Here is a 25,297-nt window from a genome sequence, read left to right on the forward strand (position 1 = left end):
CGTTCCAGTCCTGTGCAAAAGTGAGTGAGAACTGTCAAAGGGCTGTCAAAATTGAGAGCAAACAAAACAACTGCTGTATAAAATGCGTCATCGTTTTAGAAAGTCTGCATTTTCAAGTGTCCACACTGCGAAAATGAAATGTATGCGTTTTCGAGAGCGTATATGAAGCACCTTGAGGCAACTTTTGTTGTGATTTGGCGCTATATAAATAAAATTGAATTGAATTGAAATTCAAAATGTTGCGTTTTTCCTTGAGGAAAACGCCATCTCAGTGTGGACGGGAGGCCAAAATGGAGAGAAAACGTGTGGACGTGGCCCTAGACGACTCTGGGACGTAGAAAGGGAGTTTGAACCTTAACAGCTGTGTACGGCCTTTTGTTCCCGGAGAAGGTATTTAACTGAAAGCCATGTTAGGCTCAACGAGACTCTGCTGACCGTCTGCCCCGCAATCATGCATACTCTCCCCCAAGCTTGGTTTTCTGCTCTTTGTTATGATTAAAGAATGTTGGCTATCGCTCACCGCTTGTCTGCAGGCTTTATTTAATGGAAAACTTCCATAACACACCCCAAGCCCCCCATTGTGCATTTATAATAATATAAATAATGTATCTCCAAGAGCTATAAAACTAGGAATTACAAATAAATAATAACTTGCTAAATTTGGGTGAGAATTAAGAGATAAAAAAATGTGCTATTAGTAACTATATCAATGTATAATAAACAAAGACAGGACAGAGATGAAGTGGTCATGTGCAATTACAGTAAAGTGAGATGATTGAATACCAGCATACATGTCGTTGTTTGTTTTTTTGCAATGTTGCATGGAGGATGGAACAGTGAAGCGCCAGAGGAAAGTCTAGTCATTTTGTGCAAAAGCCAAAAAAGATTAAAATAGGCGGAAAAAAGGCGGGACAGTAAATGAGAAAAATAAATTATTTTAAAAGAGTAATGTACAGGGTGGGCCATTTATATGGATACACCGTAATAACATGGGAATGGTTGGTGATATTAAAGTCCTGTTTGTGGCACATTAGTATATGTGAGGGGGCAAACTCCTCAAGATGGGTGGTGACCATGGTGGCCATTTAGAAGTCGGCCATCTTGGATACAACTTTTGTTTTTTCAATAGGAAGAGGGCCATGTGACACATCAAACTTATTGGTAATGTCACAAGAAAAACAATGGTGTGCTTGGTTTCAACGTAACTTTATTCTTTCATGAGTTATTTACAAGTTTCTGACCACTTATAAAATGTGTTCAATGTGCTGCCCATTGTGTTGGATTGTCAATGCAACCCTCTTCTCCCGCTCTTCACACACTGATAGCAACACCGCAGGAGAAATGCCAGCACAGGCATCCAGTATCCGTAGTTTCAGGTGCTGCACATCTCGTATCTTCACACCATAGACAATTGCCTTCAGATGACCCCAAAGATAAAAGTCTAAAGGGTCAGATCGGGAGACCTTGGGGGCCATTCAACTGGCCCACGACGACCAATCCACTTTCCAGGAAACTGTTCATCTAGGAATGCTCGGACCTGCACCCATAATGTGGTGGTGCACCATCTTGCTGGAAAAACTCAGGGAACGTGCCAGCTTCAGTGCATAAAGAGGGAAACACATCATCATGTAGCAACTTCAAATATCCAGTGGCCCTGAGGTTTCCATTGATGAAGAATGGACCCACTATCGTTGTACCCCATATACCACACCAAACCATCACTTTTGTTGTTCCAACAGTCTTGGAGGGATCCATCCAATGTGGGTTAGTGTCAGACCAATAGCGGTGGTTTTGTTTGTTAACTTCACCATTCACATAAAAGTTTGCCTCATCACTGAACAAAATCTTCTGCGTGAACTGAGGGTCCTGTTCCAGTTTTTGTATTGCCCATTCTGCAAATTCTGTGTGCCGATCTGGGTCATCCTCGTTGAGATGCTGCAGTAGCTGGAGTTTGTAAGGGTGCCATTTGTGAGTAGCTAATATCCGCCGAAGGGATGTTCGACTAATGCCACTCTCTTGTGGGCGATCGTAGCTCAAGAGTTGGTCGTTCCCCTCGGACAGTCTCGGTCGTTGTGTCCTTGGGCAAGACACTTCACCTACTGCCTACTGGTGTTGGCCAGAGTGATGGCCGATGGCGCGATATGGCAGCCTCGCTTCTGTCAGTCTGCCCCAGGGCAGCTGTGGCCACAACTGTAGCTGCCTCCACCAGTGAGAGTGAATGAATAGTGGAATTGTAAAGCGCTTTGAGGGCTTCAAAAAGCGCTATATAAATGCAATCCATTATTATTATCATTACTCTCCAGTGACATGCGGCTAGTGCTACGCTGTGGGCTCTTGCTGAATGAAGCTAGGACAGCCACTGATGTTTCTTCATTAGTGACAGTTTTCTTGCGTCCACATTTTGGCAAATCCAACACTAAACCAGTTTCACGAAACTTAGCAAGCAGTTTGCTGACTGTAGCATGGGAGATGGGTGGTCTCTTAGGGTGTCTTGCTGCAATGACCCGGTTACTGCGTTCACCAGATATCAACACAATTTTTCTCCTCACGTGTTAACCTCTTCGACATGTCAATGGCTGTGAACAAAGAGAAACTTGTAAATAACTCATGAAAGAATAAAGTTATGTTGAAACCAAGCACACCATTGTTTTTCTTGTGACATTACCAATAAGTTTGATGTGTCACATGGCCCTCTTCCTATTGAAAAAACAAAAGTAGTATCCAAGATGGCCGACTTCTAAATGGTCACCATGGTCACCACCCATCTTGAGGAGTTTGCCCCCTCACATATACTAATGTGCCACAAACAGGACTTTAATATCACCAACCATTCCCATGTTATTACAGTGTATCCATATAAATGGCCCACCCTGTAGATTTTCAACTGACAGAAGAAAGTAGAGTGCAGGCAGTACTGTGCAATAGTCTTGAGCCAGCGCTCATTATCTGCATTTTTGTCCCAAGGAGCCAGGAGCTCTCCAGGCTTTCAAAGCCTTTCAAATTATTTTTTGTTGGATATTAGCTGAATTTTCACTCCAGTCCTTACAGTTGGCTATTTTCAGAGGAATTTTGCTTTGTTTCTTTGTTTGTTACCAACTTGCACTGACCTTTGAATCATTCATGCATATAAGGGAGAAATCAGTGGCAAAAACCACATTTTAGTTGTGATGTATCTCAGGGTGATGCTCTTTCTCTGGCAGTGTTTACTGAACTATGGGGGAGGTTTGGACTTCAATATGAGAAGCTCAAATTGACAAGGAGAGAGAAGTTTATACTCCTGCAAAATAAATAAATAAATAAATAAATAAATAAATAAATAAATGTGTTAATACCATGATACAAAAGTTGTCTGATAATATGAATCGAGATACCATAATATAAATCCTATGGGGGAAAATACTTTTGGTACTAACTGAAACTGTTCTTATCTGATTAGTTCTTCAATAAATGTCTGGTATTTACAGAGGTGGGTCGAGAATCCAAAACTTGTACTCAAGTATGAGTAGCATTACTTTAAAATATTATTACTCAAGTAAAAGTGAAAAGTAGTCTTCAAAAAGTTACTCAAGTAAAAGTAAAAAAGTACTTGGTGAAAAGACTACTCAAGTAGTGAGTAACTGTTTGAAATGTCCGATTTATTTTTTTAAATAACTGCTATTAAACAAAAATAAATAAATATACAAATTTTACCATTTTCAAAAGGAATATATGTAAAAACATCAACAAAATAAGGCACAACAATTCTAATTTACAGATTTCAGTTTTTCACAACATAAAGCTTTTTTCACCAATACCTACAGTAAATAATATAAACATATAAACAAATGATTTCCACTGACAAGATATGCTGTAAACTTTATCTTTGCTCCAAATGGCACAGCAGCCTCAGAGAAAACAGAACGAGGCATCTTCAACATATGTTCATACAAGGCAGCTCAGTTTACCATGAGTTGTATGGGTGTGCATCTATTTCTGCATATTTAGCAAAAATGTGCCATTTCTTCACTCAGTGAGGTGATGGTTCAGCTTCTGCAGCAGTTTGCTCTCAAGGTTCTTTCTGTGAAGCTGTGACTGTTCAGCAGTGAACAGGAGTCCTGCATGAGTCCTTCACAAGCTCCAGATGCAGGAAGAGCTGTATTGACTTTGATCAACAGCTTCTTGATGTGAGGAACGCCATGCAATAGATCCACACCTCCAGTGAATGGACATGAAAGGTACCTCTCCAGCTCCCCTGCTTCTGGCTTTCCTGACCCCATGGATCCATCATCTTGGTCGGTTAGGCCGCTGTCTGTGCTGCCTCATCCAGCTCTGAGTCTAGGTGATGTCTGATGAAGTTGAGACCTGTGGAAAGATGTAAGGTTTTCAAAAGAATTAGGTCTGGTCATTATAGTGCTGTATACACTGCCAAGCTCTGGATGTTTGGCAAGACTTGGGACTTAAGTAAATACCGTATTTACTTAAGTCCTCTCCAAAACGTGAAAGTTGTATAAAAGCAGCTGCTCACCTGTGATGAATCCAAGCAGAATGCAAAGCAGTTTCCTTTTTGAACATTTGCTATTTTTGCCAGTAAACACTGTTCTAATTTTATCCTGTTTATTATGCATGGATCTGCCAAAGAACTGTCAAATGATGGATGTTGGAACTTGTTAAGACTGTTTTTGTCATCCAGGAATACATATTGAAACTGGAGGCTGCAGAGAAACTCTATACCTCACCTGTATTACATTCTGTGTGACCCTCAGCAGTCCCACAGGGGACTGGATCATTGGCTGGATACTCTATATGGCAAGTAGCTATAGTCACTAACTGTTAGCCTGTGGGCATTCATCCTGCACAGCACGATGGCAATGTGGGACCTGCAATTTCAACTTTCCTGGGGTGGGGGAGAGGGGTCACACATGAGGCAGCAACCAGACTCGATCAGGAGCCTCCCTGCTCTCCAGCCGGAGATAGATAAGAAATGATAAGCTGCAGGGTGGTTCCCTCTGACTGCTAAAGGATCATTTTTAAGTGTATGCAGACACACTTCAGTCATAAAATCATCTTATGACAAAGGATTTGTGACATCACTGCCAAATGAGTTATTAAATCTAAATGAGTTTCATACAGGCCATTGTGTTTTGTAATTAAGCCTCTGTCCATTGGTAGAATTATACCTGTACAGTCTGACTGGTCCTAAACTGGTATTCTGTATTCTAGCTTCCTCCAAAGTCCAAAGACGTGCGGTTAGTGGGGTTAAAGTGTGTGATTCTGAATTGTGTGAGTGTGTTTGTGTCCTGGTAGATTTTGATGTGAAATAAGCTGCTGATGCTCAGCAACAGATTTGTGCTGATAGTTATTTCTGAAGTCTTTGCAGAAACCTCAGCACAGATCAGATCACACGGCCGGCCTTCAAAGGAACCAAGTCTGAGTTTGTCGTTCATAAGCAAAATGTCAACATTTGCTTTTCTGATGAGTGATTTGAATTTTTTTTATTAAAATAAACTCCTGTTGTGTTTTCTTTTAAAATAGCAAATCAAGCAATGTCAGCTTCACTGTATTTGTGATAAGTCTCTGTTGTGTTATTATTGAATTAAACATTGTTAAGCAACATCTGCAGCCTGACAACAAAACGAGCTATGGCAACACAACAGTCTACACCATATGATGTCAGTCGGTGTGGTTTAGGTATTTATTCTGAGATTATTTTACTGCAGTCTGACATAATGACATGCATTCAGTGTGTAAATGTCTAAATATCTGCTGATTTAGAGCATATGCCATGAGAGTAAAGAACCTGAGGTATGGCACTCCAGTTGGATGTTAGTTCAACACGGTGACGTGTAAAAACACATTAGCATTCAGTGCAGTCGTTGTTGGATTTCGCCTCGTCTTTTGTCAGAGTGCTCCTGAGCCACCGTGTTCACATTCCTCATCGCCATAGCAACAGTGCCTTTCCCTACCTCATCTCTCAGTTAGAGCCATGACCCTAAAGATGTTGAATGTTGCTGATCTGCTGTTGGAATCAGTGAATGGGGCAGATGCGATGACTTTGTCTTACATATCCAACAATTCAGACTTCCTTCATGACTGGTAGGATGTGACTCAGACAATGATGTCATAAAGTCATCATTACTTCTGGTATTCAGAATTGCACATTACCTTTGTGTGTCAGTGGAAAACACAAAACAAATCAACAAGTCAGAACCAAGTTTCAATAAAGTCGTTCTGAGACATAAAACTGCATATATGGCGTCACAAGTTAAATCAGACGAGCAAAGCTTCAAATATGACAGAATTGCATAAACATGGTTTAAACATTCCCTCCATTAGCTGTGTGCACACCCTCTTTCAATCTTAAGGTTTTATACACTGGTGAAAAAAAGGAAAGGAGCACTTTTTAATCAGCTGTAGCATAAAGTCAGTTTCCGTTTCCATTAGTACTACTTGGATCGTCTTGCCACGGTTCACCACGACTCAACTTGGATGGACTGGTTTCCCATTACAATACCTCCAAACGTGCATGGTCGTTGTCTTAGCGTGACGTAATTAATATGTAACATGAACACTATAACAAAGGTGGACACCGAGGCAAGAAAATACCTGCTGCTTGGTTTGTGTCTTTTCGTCAGACTCGGGGACCACAGCGTTGGGTTTTTTTTAGCCATTTCCCTCATGGTCTTGTTTTTATTTGCAGAAATGAGATGCTCTCATCGAGTGACGCTACTGACCAGCCTATCTGAGACATGCAGTCTGACAATGTCACATTTTACTACCTGCTCATATCGCTGGGAACCTCAGCTGAGCAGGTACTATTTTAGTACCTGGTACTATTAACTAATGGAAAACCCTGAAAACCATAGTGAACCGTCGATCCGAGTAGGTCCTAATGGAAAAGGGGATTTACACTTCATGGGTGTTGATCTGGTCACTTGTTAATCAGTTTCAACTGCTTCAACAGTGACACCAGAGGGGCAACAATGATACAGCCCCCAAAACAAGAATGGTTTTATGGGTGGAGGACACTTTTCCCTTCTCATGTTTTTTCACTGGTTTTGCATTTGGCTGCGATCACATTGACTGCTACTGTAATACCTGGGTATTATAGAGTTTGCACAGGCACTGCAACTCCTCCAGGATACCAGATCAATGCATGCCATTGCCAGCATGTTTCCTGTGTCTCCCAGCACGGTCTCAAGAGCATGGAGGAAATTCCAGGAGATAGGAAAGATCAAGATCAAGATAAACTTTATTATCCGCGAGGGGCAATCTGATTTGTAGCCAGCAGCATAAATATCACACCTAACACATACACCCAAAAACCCACAAATCACATTATAGAATTTAAAACATTAATAGTGGTAGGAACAAATGTGAATTTAAATCTATTTGTTTTGCAACAAGACAAAGAATAACTCCTCCCTGAAGGCAACTGCTGATACTCACACAGGATGTTTGCTCTCACCCCAACTCCTTTCTGCCTTCAGGGTCACCCTCCCTCTACACAGAAGATCATTTAGCTTTATGCCTCACACTTTGAAACACAATTTAACAATATGCTCCAACGTCTTTCTATTCCTCAAACTAAGAAACCCAAACCAGCAGATTAAAGGAAAGTTTAAAACATTTTCATAAACACTTTATCCAATTCAGGCTCAGGGAGGGGCGGGGCCATCTGCTGTGATTGGTTGGGGTGAGAGAAGGAAGACAGGATAAAGACATGCTGTGGAAGAGAGACAGAGGTTAATAACAGATATAATTCAATGCAGAGAGGTCTGTTAATACATAGTGAGTGAAGAAGAAACACCCAGTGCATCATGGGAATCCCCCAGCAGCCTATTGCAGCATAACTAAGGGAGGATTCAGGGTCACCTGGTCCAGCCCTAACTATATGCTTTAGCAAAAAGGAAAGTTTGAAGCCTAATCTTAAAAGTAGAGATAGTGTCTGTCTCCCGAATCCAAACTGGAAGCTGGTTCCACAGAAGAGGGGCCTGAAAACTGAAGGCTCTGCCTCCCATTCTACTTTTAAATACTCTAGGAACAACAAGTAGGCCTGCAGAGCGAGAGCGAAGTGCTCTAATAGGGTGATATGGTACTACAAGGTCATTAAGATAAGATGGGGCCTGATTATTTAAGACCTTGTATGTGAGGAGCAGGATTTTGAATTCTGGATTTAACAGGAAGCCAAAACAGGAGAAATCTGCTCTCTCTTTCTAGTCCCTGTCAGGACTCTTGCTGCAGCATTTTGGATTAGCTGAAGGCTTTTCAGTGAGTTTTTAGGACTTCCTGATAATAATGAATTGCAGTAGTCCAGCCTGGAAGTAATAAATGCATGAACTAGTTTTTCAGCGTCACTCTGAGACAGGATATTTCTAACTTTAGAGATGTTGCACAAATGGAAGAACGCAGTCTTACATATTTGTTTAATATGTGCGTTGAAGGACATATCCTGGTCAAAAATGACTCCAAGGTTCCTCACAGTGTTACTGGAGGCCAAGGTAATGCCATCCAGAGTAAGAATCTGGTTAGATACCATATTTCTAAGCTTTTCAGCGCCGAGTACAATGACCTCAGTTTTATCTGAGTTTAGAAGCAGAAAGTTAGCGGCCATCCAGGTCTTTATGTCTTTAAGACATTCCTGCAGTTTAACTAATTGGTGTGTGTTATCTGGCTTCATGGACAGATAGAGCTGGGTGTCATTAAAAGTACATGAAAAATCCAAAAAAGTAAGCAGGAAAAGTTTTGCATATCATCCAGGTGCTTCAAAACCATCTAGAGCAAGGTGCACACAGCATCGTCTACCCCTCTACCTGTTCTACCTGTTCTGTTCTCTAGCAAATTGGAGGATGTCTAGGTTTTCCTGAGTGCCATGCAAAAGTTACGTTTTTGCTAGTTTCACGTTTTCATCACAAGGGACGTCAAAGCAACAGGCTGAAAATCATTTAGCGTCAACCTGGAGCCCTTCCAGGTTGAAGGGACTACGAAACTCAAGAGACTTTGAGAAAAGACGAGAAAAAATCCCAGCCAACTGCTCAACACCGTTTTTAAGGATTTGTCCATCTATTTTATCTGAACCTTCATATTTAAGACTTTTAATATTCCTTGACATCCTAAATGTGCATTCCTTGGATTCATTGCCTGGATCCACGTGGATCCTGGATTCCTTCTGGTGCAACACAAGGCCTGGACTTCATGTGACACAAGTATGCAGGCAGTTCCTGGAGGGTGACGGAACCGATACTGTTGACTGACTTCACACTCCTGCCGACTGAGGGTCACAATCAGCCAGGGTTTCGGGTGAACTCATTGTGAAACCTGGCCCCACCCTATCATGTGATTTCCTGAGGTCAAAAGGCCCAGGATGTGAGTGGGCGTTAAGGCGTCTGGGAAAGGATCTCATCACTGGATTATAGATGGCAGACAGTTGGTGTCGTAAGCCCCGCCCTCTGTTAAAAGATGGTCATTCCATCTTGGACCTCAGATTGTCCAGGAACTCAAAGACGCCCTGGTTCAGGTCTGGGAGGAGATCACCCAGGACATCATTCGTGGTCTCATTAGGAGCATGCCTCACAACACTGGTGTCGGTTGCATGTATACAAGTATGTGAATGTGTGCTATAGAAACTCCTGAGTACCATTTTGAGTTGCACACTAGTTTCAGCAGCGTTCACTTGTTAGTGAATAAATGATCACTAGAAGCCATGATGTCAGAGTGAATACAGAAGGGAACAAAATATGAAGAGTGACAAACAGCACCTCTTTCTGCAGTTTTTCTGTTAGTGGAACTCTAAGGTCATAGCTAACCTGCAGTTTTGGTATTCACTGGATGAATCACCGAGTGAACTGAGGTCATCAGAGTTTGTGACCACTATCTGAGCTCATAAGCCCCCCTCCCAGTCTTCCTCCCTGTCCTTCATGGTCCCCTACTTGTGCAGTATATTATAATTTCAGGTTGCAGTTGTCTCACATTTTAGGATTTTATCAAAGCCTGAAAATGAAGAATATTCTAGTTTTGGGAGGCCACAGTTAGGATGCTTGGGGTTATGAATTTTCCATAGTGTGGTATTAGCTGTTCCATGATGGAGTGAGAGAAATCTGTACTCGGGCTGCTCTGTTTTGGACACTGCCAGCTGGGCTATTTGTGTGTTTGTGATCCACTTCAGTGTAGTTTTTGTCTAAATTAAGCAGATGAAATCTGGAGCAGGAAACTTGTCACAGCATAAATAATAGCAAAGTGACAGATAAAAGTATGTATGTGACGTACAGGCTGTTTTTAGCAAAATGAGATTGACAGGAAGTGGTGCAGAAGTCAGCAGTGGGTACTGTCTGTATGTGTGTGTGTTCAGTCACACTCAAAGAGGGTATGTAGAGCCATTTGAATAGGCCTGTTTCTCTTCTTTATTCTTATCCTCCACATAATTGCATGTTTGTTTCTTTTAAAAGACAATAATGTATTCATGAAATCTTGGGAGGGACGAGTAAATGCCAGCTAGGCTTGTAATCACAACAGAAAAGAGGGCAGATACTGACATTAATTTTAACATTCTATCACAAAGACAAACACACAAATCATATGTTCCTTTCCGCTCATCTATAAACTGACAACAGGAAAAAGGCACATTCTAATCCATATTTATTACATTGCTATTCAATGTGTTTGAAAATCCTATTACACTGAACAACACAGTCTCACAGTGTGAAGGAAACAAAGTCTAACCTTGGTCATTGCAAGTTTAAGTCCTCAGTCAGTGCAAGCAAATTAGTCCCAAAATATGAAGATTCAGTCAAGTTTAAATGCAGTCCACTTCCAGCGCTGCTTATTGAATGAATACCATGAGCTCTTACAGTGGTGTGTAAGGAAACGTGCTTCACTGTTTGCTGGGGTTTTTCTCCAATCAAAGTCAAGTGAAAGATTCATCAGGATGATGGTCTCATGTCTTAAGTCAGGTGAGCAGACTCCAAGTTAATTTTCAGGTCTGGCAAGTCCAACAAATATAGAGTCTCAAATAAGTGAAGACAAGTTTTCATTTAAGAATCAAATTTGTTGCTATTGGACATCTCTACACTTGGGTCAGATCTTAAGGGAATCAGAACACGTTTAAATAATGAGTACTGCAACGGCCCCGCTAGACTTTAGATTAAACACGTTGTCAATAACAGCTCCATTAGTTAATTCATAAAAGCCCCATTTGAATATCCAGGACAGACAGACACTACTTTTGCTGTCTGACCTATTTCTTGCTTCCTATGATTTTGGACAGCAAGTCTGTCAGTGGTATTTTTATTTGTCTTGCTGTTCCAAGGTAGTCAAAGGAGTGTGAAATTAGTTTTTATGCCAAAAACGATTCCCTTCCAGCTCTGACTTTGCCAGCGTATGTCGGAGCCACCTGCATAGTCAACTTGTCAGTATTTCTCCTGACAGAAGCAGATAGTGTTGAATAAACCTGGAATAACACACATCAAAAAAATCTGCTTCACGCCTTTTCAGCAAAAACAGGAGTTCACTCTGCAGGTGGGGGAGAGATATTGGGGAGGTGGAGAATGACTCAAACTGGGTGTCTATTGTCTTGTGTAGTCTGGGAGAAGATTGGATGATGGGGTGGGTGCAGTTTTCTTTGCGGTGGGGTCGAGTGGGCTGCCCCGGACTCTGTGGGGCGGGGTGGTGCTGCTGCTGTGGGCCCGGTCCGGATGGGCCTTGGCCCCCTTGCCCTGGTGGATTCCAGAGTGTGGGGGTGCCTATTGGGGTCAGCGGGGGAGCTGGCCCCAGGGAGGGGCCGCTTCCCCCTCCCTTTCTTCCCTCCCCATCCTCAGCTGCTTCCCTCTCCACCACACCCACACACATGCAGGGCTTGGGGTGCAGGTGTGTCACCAGGGTGCAGAGGAGGCACTCCCCCTCTGTCCCCTTCTGGCCGCCTGTGCCTCAATTTTATTCCGCAACCTAAAAATCCACATTACTCACACTCTCATAACACATACATATAGGGCCTTGGGGGTGGGCATGTTATACAGCATCCAGAGGATGTTCTGTGTAGTCAAACCCACCTCTGGCGCTGGTGCCCTACCCTCAATTTCAAATGCATATAGACACTGAGGGTTTTCGGGAGGAGCCGTGCTGCTGGCTGGCAGGAAGCAGCATGCCCTCCTGTGTTTTAAATGCACTTTAGAACAGCATGCAACAACACTACATGTGAGCAGGCGGAGGGAGGTTTGGGGTCTTGGGGTCTTCACTCACCCCCGTTCTGTTAACCAGAACGGGGGTGAGCAGGGGTACCTGGACCTGGGATATAGAGTATGTTTGGGGGGTGTGAATGTGTGCACAGTGTCATTTGTGTCTGTCTCCACGTCGGGTGAGTGCCGAGTATTTGTTTTTGTATATGGGGGTGGGAATGCACGTTTGTGTCTGCGTGCGCCTGTTCGTCTGTGTCTATATGTCAGGTTGGGTCTTAGACTCCACCTCTCTGGGAACATCTCAGGCCCTCCAAGGTACGGAGGCCTATCTCCCCTCACCACACTCCCTGCTGGTGGCTGATGCCCTCAGACGTTGGTGTGTTGGTGGTTCTTGGTTTCTGGGGCTGGGCGCTCATGTATGTACCGGCTCACTCCTGGTGGCCGACTGGCGGGGCCTGGGGCCTGGCTGGGCCCCTTCCGGGGGGTGGGGTGTCCTCAAGCCTCTGGCCTCTGGGCATGAGGCCCGGTCCTCTTTGGCACAGCTGGCTGCCAGCAGAGCCCGCGGGCACGTCACTGCAACCCCCTCTGGCCTCTGCTCCGTGGCTGCTGGGTGACCTCTTGTTTGGGGCTCTCCTCAGCTCTTCCCAGGAGGATGGCACGGTTGCCCCCCTGGTGGTCCTCCTTGGGTCTTCGTATTCTGAGGCCTCTGGATGTCTGGGGCCTGGATCTCCTTCATACCTGCTTCATGCCCTGGGGGACGGGGCTATGGCTCCCCACAATCCCTAACAGATCATTACATGGAGAAACCTTTTGAATACAAGCATGCTGATCCACACAGGCGTGTACACAGGTGTTCACACAGGTGTACACACGGGTGTTCACAGACACAAACTACACCTTTCTTGGCTGCTACCTCAAAGCACATTGTGCGCTGTCGATCTTGTGTGCTGCACAATGATCCAATTGGTAAAGTAAATCCGCTTGGCATCTTTCTTGGCCTTCAGACAACAATTCTGATGGCTAAAGATCCAAACGGGCTTGTATGTCTGCCTTTTTCCACTGTGGCTCACACGACAATCCTGTTGTCAAATTGAGGCTCCTCAACTTACTAGACAGCCAGGCCCAGAGCACTCTGTGTCATCCTGAATCAGATGTGTTGTGGACCACGAAACATCAAGGATGTTAAGTCAAATGAGGCTATTCGTCTTCCACTGGAGCCTCGTCTCTCTGATCCTGGTCTGTTTCACATGATCGTGTAGGACTTGTCCAAGCAATGAAATGTTGTTACTGCTGCTTTTAAGTTAAAGGAAAAGTATACATTTTTACTTTTTGTAAGTTTCTATTTTTTTTAACTGTTATTTATTTATTTTGTCAAGATTCCAAACACAGCACAGTAAGAGAAAACAATCATTTGAATCCCTGCTGATTTTGTAAGTTTGCCACTAACAAAGAAATGATCAGTCTATTATTTCAGTGGTAGGTGTATTTGAACAGCGAGAGGCAGAACAATCACCAATAAATCCAGAAAAATGCACTTCAGAAAGGTTATAAATGAATTCACATTTTCATGAAGGGGATAAGTATTTGATCCATCAGGACGATTTCTGCCTCCTAGGTGTGTTTTATACAGGTAATAAGCTGACACTGGGAGTCTTCCCAACCTTTATAAAAGGCAGATGTCCATAGAAGCGATCAGTCTATCCAGAACTCTTCACCATGGTCAAGACCACAGAGGTACAGGATTTTGCACCTACACAAGGCTGGAATGGGCTACAAGACCATCGTCAAGCAGGGGGATGGTGTCAACAGCTGGTGTGATTTGCAAATGGAGGAACCATAAAATATCCCCCTCAGTTTGGAATTCCACGCAAGATCTCACCTCGTGGAGTTTCAATGAGAACGCTGTGGACCCAGCCCAGCACTACTCGGGAGGAACTTGTCAATGATGTCAAGGCAGCTGGGATCACAGTCACCAAGAAAACCATTGGTAACACACCATGCCGTGAAGGACTGAAACTCTGCAGTGCCCTCAATGTCCCCCTGCTGAAGAAAGCACAAGTTTGTCCCTGAACATCTCAACGATTCAGAGGTGAAAGTGTTGTGGTCAGATAAGACCTGCCTAAGACTCCAAGAACGCTGTCCCCACCGTCAAACATGGAGGTGGAAACATTAAGTTTTGAGGTAGTTTTTCTGCCAAGGGGATGGGACAACTGCACCGCATCAAAGGAGGGTAGATGGGGCCATGTACCATCAAATCTTGGTGGTACATGGCCTAGGCCAGGGTATTGAAAATGGGTCGTGGATGGGTATTCCAGCATGACAGTGATCCAAAACACATCGTCAAGGCAACAAAGGATTGGCTGAAGAAGAAGCATATTATTAAGGTCTTGGAGTGGCTGAGTCAGTCTCCTTAATCCCAAAGAAAATCTGTGGAGGGAGGTGAAGGTTCGAGCTGCCAAACATCAGCCATGAAACATTAATGACATCCTCTGCAAAGAGCAGTGGGACAACATCCCCCTTGAGGTGTTTGCAAAATTTATAGCCGACTACGATCCACGCCAGACCTCTGTGATTGCCAACAAAGGTTTTGCCACCAAGTACTAAAGCACAGTTTGCAAAGAGATCAAATACTTATTTCAATCATGAAAATGTATAACTTTGTATAACTTATAACTAAATTTATTATTGAAATGCATTATTGGTGATTGTTCTGCCTCTCACTGTTCAACCATTGAAATTATGGACTGATCATTTCTTTGTTAGCGAGCAAACTTATAAAACCAGCAGGGATTCAAATCATCGACTGAACCTTTTTTTGTGACATACGGGTTCTTAAATACATCAGCACCATTATGTCTACTATTCATGCCACTGTACTGTAAACGTGCTCAAATAAGTATCAACGTTCATGAGTCAGTGATTTGTCTGAGCCATAGGCAAAGAGCTGAAATATTGATGGTTAGATGAAAGAGCAAAGCAGTAAGAGAGGCTTGTTGGTTATATTTAGAAGCACAGTCTCACTGGGATCTTCAAGCAGGAGTATTTTTGTCTGACTGGAGAGGTTGAATACAGCTTTTGTTGTAGGTTTTTGAGTGATGTTACGATAAGCGTTCACATGCTGTCTGCCTGCTGTTCACTTTAATCTTTGTCTTCAATTCTTTGTTTTTTTTACCAGGCATTATTTGGGCCAGCTTTGACAGGAAACAACAGCTGAGAAATGTGCTTAGTTTAAGATACAAGGAACATTGTGGTGACACACAGTTTTATTATAGTCAGCTAGTTTGCTCATTGTTCATGTAAGGGATGTATACGGGCATTTCAACACCAGTGCTTCATTCTTAACAGGTTACACACCTCCCTAATCCATACTGCACAACTTATGGAGCCTATAGGCTTTAAAGAAATGAGTTGAAAGGATGCAACTTGGACTGTTTAGATATTTGTCTGGGTACAGTTCAGAGATGGCACGTTACCACTTTTTTTTTATGTCCGATACCGACACCAATATCATAAATTTGGATATCTGCTGATACTGATATAAATCTGATATAGCGAAATTTATAATCAGTAAAATGTTTTTTTTATATCTTGCTGCATTTTGTATAAGTTCATACTCAAGTTTAAAAAACAAAACAACACTAAAGCTATTCTGTTACACCTGTATGCAAAAAATACACTGCACCCAAAATATTTCATAGTTCAGCAAAACTGATCAATCTAATAAACTTAAACCTGCTCCATCCTCCCTATTCTGGTATTTTAAAGAGTACTTAGTGGAAATATTAAACAACCTGACTAACAGGGTTGCCAACTCCCAGCAGAAAAAAAAAAATAGGGAACCCCCCTCCACCTCGTGATGCTTAATTGATGTAATCAACTTTATTTTGATGCACGTGTAAAAAAATAAATAAATAAATAAAAATGCACAGAAATCAATTGTTTTTCTACAATATTAAATAGATTCAACATCTTTCTTCTACAGATTTGCAGACTGCACAGATGGTACTTTCCCAAAGGAAAAAGTAGTATAGCTTACTAGGGTATATTAGACTTAACAGTTACTATATACAGTGATGGACTTCTATACATTTTACATCAGATTAAAACTTTGGGTGTAAGATTCAGATAATTATTTATTAAAAGCTCGACATTTTAAATGAGAATAAGAAAGAAAAGTATGTCTTTGTGCCCCCTTTTCCCTGTTCATGCCCTATCGGCCCCCCTGGCTACACTTTGCTAGATCCGCCCCTGCACAGTTACGTCAGCTGTAGAAAAAGATCCTGGTGTAGAAATAATATTAAATAAATTCTAACAACAGCTTATCAAGCTTAAACGTGCTGCTGTTGTTCAGCCGCTGGTTTCCTCTTTCTGGTGCAAAGTGGGCCAAAAACAAACAAGAGAGACGATCAGCTGATCATTGATCAGTTTATGATTGAAGTAGCAGCAGGAGAGAGAGAGAGAGAGAGAGAGAGAGAGAGAGAGGCAGTTGCTGGGAATGCTTTACAAACATTCAGAGATGACCTTACACACTTGCTTTACTTCTCTGGGATAACTGACTTGGAGATTAAATGCCGGTTTGGAAGCACGTAGTGAGGCTCCAAATGCTCAACCAGACCGCCGACAGGTCTCGCATGCCACAGCCGCTCTATCACGAGACGCATACTCCTCTGGCGCGCTAAGGTTATGAGCTGTGTTACGCTATGTTGCAGGTTTTGTGAGGTGGTTTTGTGATATTGAATGGATCGGATTACATGTTTTATTTCTCTCCGATATCCAGTAATTTAGGTCAGTATCGGACCGATACGATACATAATATCGGATCAGTCCATCTCTAGGCAGATACTCACAAACAAGCAACAAGTAAAAGCTGTTGCAGTAAATGAAGATACACATTACTGGTGATTTCTTTTGGTTCTAGACTTCAGCCATTGATTTTGACTGTGAAGGATCCAAGACTTCAAACAGTCCTTATATATAAAATTATATTAGTTTTTGCAGTTACTTATATAAATACTTTGTATCTAAATAAGCAGATTAATATAGTGTTATGCTCAATAAGTTGAATTAAGTCTGTACTTCAGTTATATCTTGATTATTTGTGATCCACTGTGGTTTCTGTATGTAACACCGGCCAGTTTCTTTGGTTTTAGCTGTTCTGATTCCTGATATGGAACTATTACTTCAGCTTTTGTTATTTTAACTTTTCACATCAGATGGTTTGTCATACAGTGCAATGAAAAGGCTTGAAAACAGGGCAAGCCCTACAAAATGCAGGCAGGTGACTGGAAGTAGCAAGCTATTCTGTTTGTATTAAAATAAAAATGTCCATGTAAAGGCTCTAACAGGCTGTGATTTTCCAAAAATACAACCACGGTTGTGACCCTGTTGGTCAGCAGTTCTCTCGAGATGCTGCCTGGTTTGAACTAGATGTGGTTTAATGGCAAACACAGGCTGAATCCTATCAACATAATCTATCTTAAATGCTCCATGAACCTAGCTTTGTCACATCGTACTTTGAAGGAGCTCGCAGCAAAACACACTAAAACATGAAATTAATGGTATTGCACAATTGGCAGCACGGTGGCACGGTGGTTAGCACTGTTGCCGCACAGCAAGAAGGTCCTGAGTTTAATTCCACCATCAGGTCTTCCTGTGTGGAGTTTGCATGTTCTCCCCGTGTTTGTGTGGGTTCCCTCCGGGTACTCCGGCTTCCTCCCACCGTCCAAAGACATGCAGCTTGTGGGGATAGGTTAATTGGAAAATCCAAATTGCCACTAGGTGTGAATGTGAGTGTGAATGGTTGTCTGTCCCTGTGTGTTGGCCCTGCGACAGACTGGCGACCTGTCCAGGGTGTACCCCGCCTCTCGCCCTATGACAGCTGGGATAGGCTCCAGCGCCCCCGCGACCCTGAAAAGGAGAAGCGGAAGCGAATGGATGGATGTATTGCACAATACCAAAGAAATCATGTGAGCATAAATTAGGCCTTGTGCTCATTAAAGCTGAATCTCTCTACATTTGTCTTGACCCTTTGAGTCAACAGCAGTGGCTGGCAAGGATTCATTTGTCTCTACCTCAGCTCCCCAACATTTCCTCCAACGCTGACTTCATCCACTTAAAGTGACAACGAATTATTCAAATTAGCATGCCTGGAAAACATTTGATAGGCTATTTTTAGCCCCAACAAGTGGCTGGTTGCCAAAATCTGTGGATTTAGAAGGGTTCCCTCTGTGAGCTGGCTGTCATGTCACAGTGAGCCGTATAATGAGGGAGCTAATGCCAGAGGGAACGAGGGGAACATTCTGTGGTTTTTGGTTTGCAGTGTGGATGTTGCTTGCTAACATCTGTCCTGCATCCTCTGTTGGTTCTCAGTTAGCGCTGAAACCAGTCTCTTAGGCTGAGAGACAGCAGCTAATGTTGCATTGTCATTAGTCTGTGCTAACAACAAAAACATGTTTTTAGTTCAGGGAGACCGAGGCAGGAAGTGACAGTGAGAGGGGAAACCCTGTCCCTGCTAAAGAACATGAGCATTCATTTACCCCTCTGCTGCCTCCCCCGCCTCCCATTCTTCTTCCCTTTCTCTCTCCTCATTTGCGATTCACCATCGTGAGCGATCACAAAGAGAAAAAAGGAACGGTGCTGTTACCATGGTGGCAGCTGACAGGGATGAAGAAAAGTGCAGTCCTGTGTCTGACAAAAACATGCGTTTGGGGAGGACTTTACTGTAATGTAAGATTAATAGACTCTATTTTTGCCATCTCTGATATTCCCCAGGACTCATCACTGTCCTCGCAGCGCCTTGCTTTATTTTTCCCCTGCTTATTTTATAGACACAGGGCTTTCTTTCATTAAATAAAGGCTGAGATGGAAATCAGTTACTTGGCGGTTTAATTATGTATGTGGTACGATGATCTTTAAATGGTCCATTCAGTTAACTACACTGATTAAAGTTGATTTAGCTGCTGTTTGATTTTAGATTGGGAGCTGACTGTGACAGCATGCACAGTGCTGCTACAGGGTGGCCCAGCTATCAAACAGCAAGTCGAAGAACATACACGAGCTGCGTGTACAGCTAACAGGATGCAGTCATCCAAAGGTTCTCGACAGGGCGAGTGAGCTTTACAGCTTTAAACTACAAGATTTCAAAATCTTCTATATCAGTGACAGTTTTCTTTCCTTGTCTACTCAGTTCACTTAGCTTTCAGTGTTAGTATTCAGCAGACTGACTACACAGAGTGGACAGCAGCATCATTGGACAGCAGCATCATTGGAGGACTGTGTCAGTCACTTGGCCTCTTATTCACACTTGAAAGGTCAAACAAGTGAATAATATCTTCATGTAGACTGAGCCTTAAAGAAAGGGCTGCCATCAAACTCGATGTTTCAATTCAAATCAATTTTCACATGAAAGCAGAAAAAGCTGAAATAGAGCCTGCTTGTGATTTGCAAGGTTGTTTTTCCTCGTCTGATTGTCTGATGTCAACACTGAAACATTAGTTACCTGCATGTGTGTTGTGTATATTATTACAAATTCGACAGTGAGTACTGTAACAATACAATCAATGATAATCATGTTTACGTTTATTATCAAGATTTGACCCAAATACATTTGGGATGAAACAGAACTTCTGTTGTTTTTTTAATGTGTGTGGACACAAGAAGTGACGCAAATCTGAATCTAATGTAACTGGAAGCTCATTGCAAACACGTTTACAAGCTTCTTCCAAACTTTATGAGTGTTTATAGCTCACTACTTTAAGTTTCAGTAAGGCTACTGACTGTAGCTGCTAGCAGTCTGCTAGTCCTACGAATACAATCCTAGTGTTAATTGTTCACTTGTTTGCACCTCTTTGCAGGCATCAGTGTAGACCTGTCCACACATGCAGAGCATCACTGTGTCTCGCTGATCAAGCTAACCAAACTTTTATCCAAATATGTTTTTGCTAAATAAACAAATAAATAAATAAAAAGAATGACAGTTAAAATGTCAAATGTGAACAACTCTTTATAATTTAATTCTCTGCCCATACAAGACACTGAAAAGTGATTTGTGGCATAGATACATGGAGGTTTTTTAGATATGGAGACAGCTAACGTTCATTTGGAATATGTTCATTCATTTTCAGAATATCATTTGTCCGTCTCTCTCGCTAGCTGCAAAAATCCCTAATCTGGTCGATTACAGACTTCCAAAAGTCAGAAAACAATCAGCTGTGGAATCGGTTTGAGTTATGTTTACGAGACTCACTTCAATGGTTACTAGGCAGCACAAAGAGAGGAAGAAGACAGGGTTAGATACACAGAGCGAGACGCTCTCGTCATTATGTAGGTGATCAGTGTCGCTCCCTGGAGTGTTGTCAGAAAAGTGGGTTGTAGTGATGTGAAAGCGAGGAGGGGGAGTTGCTTTGAAGAGACACAACACTGCTGAGTGACAGACAGAGGGATGTCTCTGCCCGAGGGTCTCTGCTTCCAGCTGGAGCTAAGCTCGGTGACTGAAGGAGCAGAAAGCTTTGGATGTCTGCTGATCTCTGCTGTACATCCAGCTAGAGTAATGCACTCGTATACCTACGAGGTAGCAACATATTTACACTGAGAGGATTTGTTTGAACTTTGATCAATTAAAATTGTGTTTAATGGAAAAATGCTTTTATTATTTTTACATTTTTTTCAACACTGAAATGAAAATGTTGTTGTTTTGCTCACTTCAGAAATAACAAAATATTTAACCATCACCAGCTCACCGAGCTTGCACACACGGAGCAGTCGTGTTTTATTTTGGAGTCGTGTTTTTAGCAGTTTGCTCTCTTTGAGAAATGTCTGGCTCTTCCAGCTGTGAAACCTTCAGTGTGCTCAGCATCTACTTCTGGATGCTGTTTTGTTATGAGTGTTATAAATGAAGTATAAATTGAGTTCATCAGAGCTCTAAATGAATCGAATGACTGCAGGAGGTCAATGCAAGCAGGTGCAGCACATAGATCCGTGTTTCTGTGTGAAGTTCACCCAAACTGAAGAACAGACTTCTTACACAGTCTGCATCACACAGGCAGCCATGTTATAGTCGTAGCATTCATCCAAACGTTCTCCAAATGCTGATAGGTCCAGTTCAGTTACCACCGTTGGTGGGGGCGGAGCCTGGCAGACATTAGTTACAGCTGCTGGTGTGAAATGGATGAATGATGAATTTTAAAAAAGACCAACCGTACAGCTGCTCTGAAGTCTGAAACCATTTATGCAGCGAGCCCGTTCTCACTCCCGAGGCGTAACATGCCGACGTTTTGTCACGTCCCGCGGCGTTCCTGAGGAACGCGAAAGGAGACCTTCGGCGTTCTTAGGTACGCGGTGGGTTATGGGCAAAATCCAGTGCAATGACGCTCCCGCGGTAATCGACGTTCCAGCCCTGTATTCCAGCCCTAAACCTAACCTTATCCCTAGCCCTAACCATAACCTTTTTCCTGAGCTTAACCAGGACTTTAATGATGTTAAATAGCGTATTTCTAAGCGATTTGAAGAAAAAGAGCGAACATGTGTAGATTGAGTCCATACGGTTCTCATATTTCCTCATTTTTCCGAGGTCGTCATTTAGGAACGTGGTGGGTAGCCGAAAACGTAATATGTTGACGATTTGTCACCTAGCGTAAAATGTTACGCTTTGGGAGTGAGAACGTGTTGATGCAGCAGGCGACTGACTCACCTGAAGCCAAGTGGCCATTAGACGAACTGCATATTTATTCCTTTTTCTTCATTACAGTTGGTCACCAGAGGACTGTGGTGCTCTGGTTCAGCAGGACGCTTCACTCCCAGTGGTAGCTGTTATTCTGCCCTCACTGCTACACTGGATACAGTTATGCAGATAGCATAGCATCCTTATTTATAACGCACTTTACATCCAACAATGTTGACCAAAGTGCTACAAATATAAAACAGAGAGGAAACAGTTTAAATTACATATAAAATATCTTAAAATTAAAAATAATATAATTAATAAGAAAATATATTAAGAGACATCAACAAGTCCTGCTGTGCTAAAAGCCAAGGTAAATAAATATGTTTTAAGACGTGATTTAAAAACAGATAAGGAAGGTGCCAGTCTAACATGTAAAGGCAACTCCTCGACAACTGACAGGTGTATCGTCCCTTTTATTGACGCTGCCTTCAATTATCAACAGAGTGAAACTACAAACAGAAGAAAATAATATTCAGTCTATATATTCACACGATAATGCAAACCAGTTGACTAAACTAGCTAACACTGGAAAGAAAGTAAATCTCAATACAGTACACCTTTAACCATAAAAGTGCATAAATAATAGCAAATATAGTTGTATTAACTCTTGTTCAACTTAAATACTCACAAGCGATGCTTTCTGTAAAACAACGAAGAGGATGGATGCAGATGTTTATCAGAACAACATGCTGAGTCAGTCTTTTCTCAAAGTGTGCTGCATTACTAACTCTACAGCTAATAACAAACAAATCTTGGCATGAAAGAACTGTAGGGACTCCTGCTGGTGGGAAGAAGAACTACACCAGCACAACTGTTCACCACTGGGATAAAGTTCATTGACTTGTAACTGCTCATTTTGTGTTACAATGTCATAAACCTCATGTAATATTGGATTGGACTACAAAGCTAGTGGAGTAGCAGCAGAGCCAGAGGGATCAGGTGTCTGGAGGTGAATGCACCCTCCCAGCAGTACATGCTATCTTTGCATACTGGGACTATGTGGACGTGCAGTTTAAGCTGAGGCATTGGAAAGCCCTGAAACTGAAATTATAACCAGACAATCAGAAGACAGCTCACATAAAGGCTCAAACCCCACAGGTTTCATTATGTCAGTGTGCACACGCACGTGTGTGCATGTGACTGACTTCCTCTCAGACTGTGTTAGCACCTCCAGGGTCCCCTTAGCTTCACGATGTCATAACAGCTTTACAGGGGCCTTCACCATCACAGTGGTGGATGGTGGTCTCAGGTCCAGGAACACAGAGCTTCCACTCATAGTGTCAAACAGATGGTGGACGTGAGGACAGCAAGCATGCTGATTGGCCAAGCCAGCAGGGCAGTTTCTGAAACAGAGCCTGAGCAGCGCGGTGGACTGGTTGTGTCTGTGCATGTGGGGGATTTTTCACTGGGAGACTGCCAACATTTGTCCATCCTACGTGTTGCTGTGCCAGTATACAAACAAATGTATTGTCCGTTAGAGTCGTTCTGTTTTTAGCTCTATGACTGAGACCCAAAGCTACCGGGATTTACAGAGAATATCTCACATCGTGGGGTTTAAGACTGGCAGCTGTTCGTCACAACGGACTGTAAATGTCTTTCCAGACTGGCAGCTGATAATCATGGATCTCTCCATGACAGTTCAGCAGTACTACAGCCTGTGTACTGTTCTTCTTAGGCTTTCCATCAAAGTGTAGCTGCTATAATAAATCCAACTGCTGTCTGATCACTATTACAAATGGAAGCACCTGACCCAGGCGGAGCCAATGCCTACAAACGTGTGCATAGATGGAGGTGGTGAATCAAACACAGTCCAAAGTGTTTCTGTTTTTTAAAGCCATGTGCTCGAGCGGGAACACAGCAGATGTGATGTGCAGAGTAGAAGAAGACTTGACTTCAACATCTAACAGAGGTACTACATGGATGACTTGACATCTCCTGCTTTTCATTTCTCAGTCATTATGAAATCCTGGTTTCATGATGCTGCTTATGGTTTTTCTGAATAATCAGAGCTAACACTACATCTTAAGATAATTTAATAAAATGAAGTCCTGAAGGAGACAGTTCTTCCTCTGAGTGGCAGATAGGGAACCAAGCCTAACGTGATGCAGCAGGGATGTGAAAGCATTCATCTCAGACACAATAAAATAACACAAAATCAGCGCCTGAGCAACATGAAGGTCTCATCTTTTTCCACTTGTTGATATTCAGTAAGAACAAACGGCTGCATATAGTTTGTAAGGGGAGAGAAAGATATGCTTGAGATTTCAGTCATGCTTAAAGCAATGCTAAAGGTTATTGCTGTGCTAGTTGCCCTTGGAGACCAAGATGCTCAATTCAGTCTGCAGAATAAATCCACTGGACAAACAGAGCAAACAACACAATGATGATTTTTATTTATTTATTTATTTTTATTGTTAGTGTGTTAAAAACACCAAATCAGCTTCAGAGGCAACTTTGAGATTCGTCGTGTTGAGACCAAGAGTGCATTCAATCATAGAGACCATGTTCACTGATACAGCAGCTCCTTTAGTAGAACTGATGGGATGTTTCCTTTTTGAGGAGAATTTTTCAATGCAGGAGATTTAAAAAAGGCCATATTTCTAATTCATACAGTGTTCTGTAGTAGTGTTAGGAGAGATGGCATCCATCCCACTTTGGATGGAGCAGCTCTCATTTCTAGAAATATGGACAAATTTATTAAACCCCTCAAAACATGACTATCCAGAGTTGGGACCAGGAAGCAGAGTTGCAGTCTTACACGCCTCTCTGCAGCTTCTCTCCTCCTGCTACCCCCCCAAAAACCCATCTCCATAGAGACTGTGTCTGCTTCCAAAAAGACAAAAAACAAACTAAAAACCAGCAACAAACAACTTAAACATTTACAAAGAAAGAACAATACAGTATCCACATCTGAACCAAAGAGTAAAACAGTGAAATGTGGATTATTAAATATTAGGTCTCTCTCCTCCAAGTCTCTGTTAGTACATGACTTAATAATTGATCAACAAATTGATTTACTCTGCCTTACAGAAACCTGGTTGCAGCAGGATGATTATGTTAGCTTAAATGAATCAACACCCCCGAGTCATTCTAACTACCAGAAATCTCGAAGCACAGGTCGAGGGGGCGGTGTGGCAGCAATTTTTCACACCAGTCTATTAATTAATGAAAGACCAAGACAGACTTTTAATTCATTTGAAAGCCTGATGCTTAACATTATCCACCCCAGCTGTGAAACTCAGAAACCAGTCTTACTTGTTATCATCTATCGTCCACCTGGGCCTTACACAGAGTTTCTGTCTGATTTCTCAGACTTTATATCTGATTTAGTTCTGAGCTCAGATAAAATAATTATTGTGGGTGATTTTAACATCCATGTAGATGCTAAAAATGACAGCCTCAACATGGCATTTAATCTGTTGTTAGACTC

General features: G+C 42.4%; 1 protein-coding gene and 1 long non-coding RNA gene across 6 annotated transcripts in view; one reads left to right on the forward strand and one right to left on the reverse strand.

The window, feature by feature from the left end:
* The window catches only part of kcnc2 (potassium voltage-gated channel, Shaw-related subfamily, member 2), a 155,453-nt gene that overhangs the window by 61,818 nt on the left and 68,338 nt on the right, over positions 1–25,297 (forward strand). The window lies entirely within an intron of this gene.
* LOC148098045 (uncharacterized) lies at positions 20,349–22,582 on the reverse strand. 2 transcript variants are annotated; one of them, XR_015716712.1, is made up of 3 exons: positions 22,496–22,582; positions 21,835–22,050; positions 20,349–21,295 (listed from the first exon to the last, which is right to left on the reverse strand). It is a non-coding gene; the product is annotated as an uncharacterized LOC148098045 (long non-coding RNA). The 2 variants fall into 2 exon arrangements; XR_015716713.1 differs by having other exon boundaries at positions 20,349–21,298.

This window comes from Neolamprologus brichardi, chromosome 17 (assembly GCF_056152115.1).
Source record: "Neolamprologus brichardi isolate AB-2024 chromosome 17, ASM5615211v1, whole genome shotgun sequence".
Lineage (NCBI taxonomy): Eukaryota > Metazoa > Chordata > Actinopteri > Cichliformes > Cichlidae > Neolamprologus > Neolamprologus brichardi.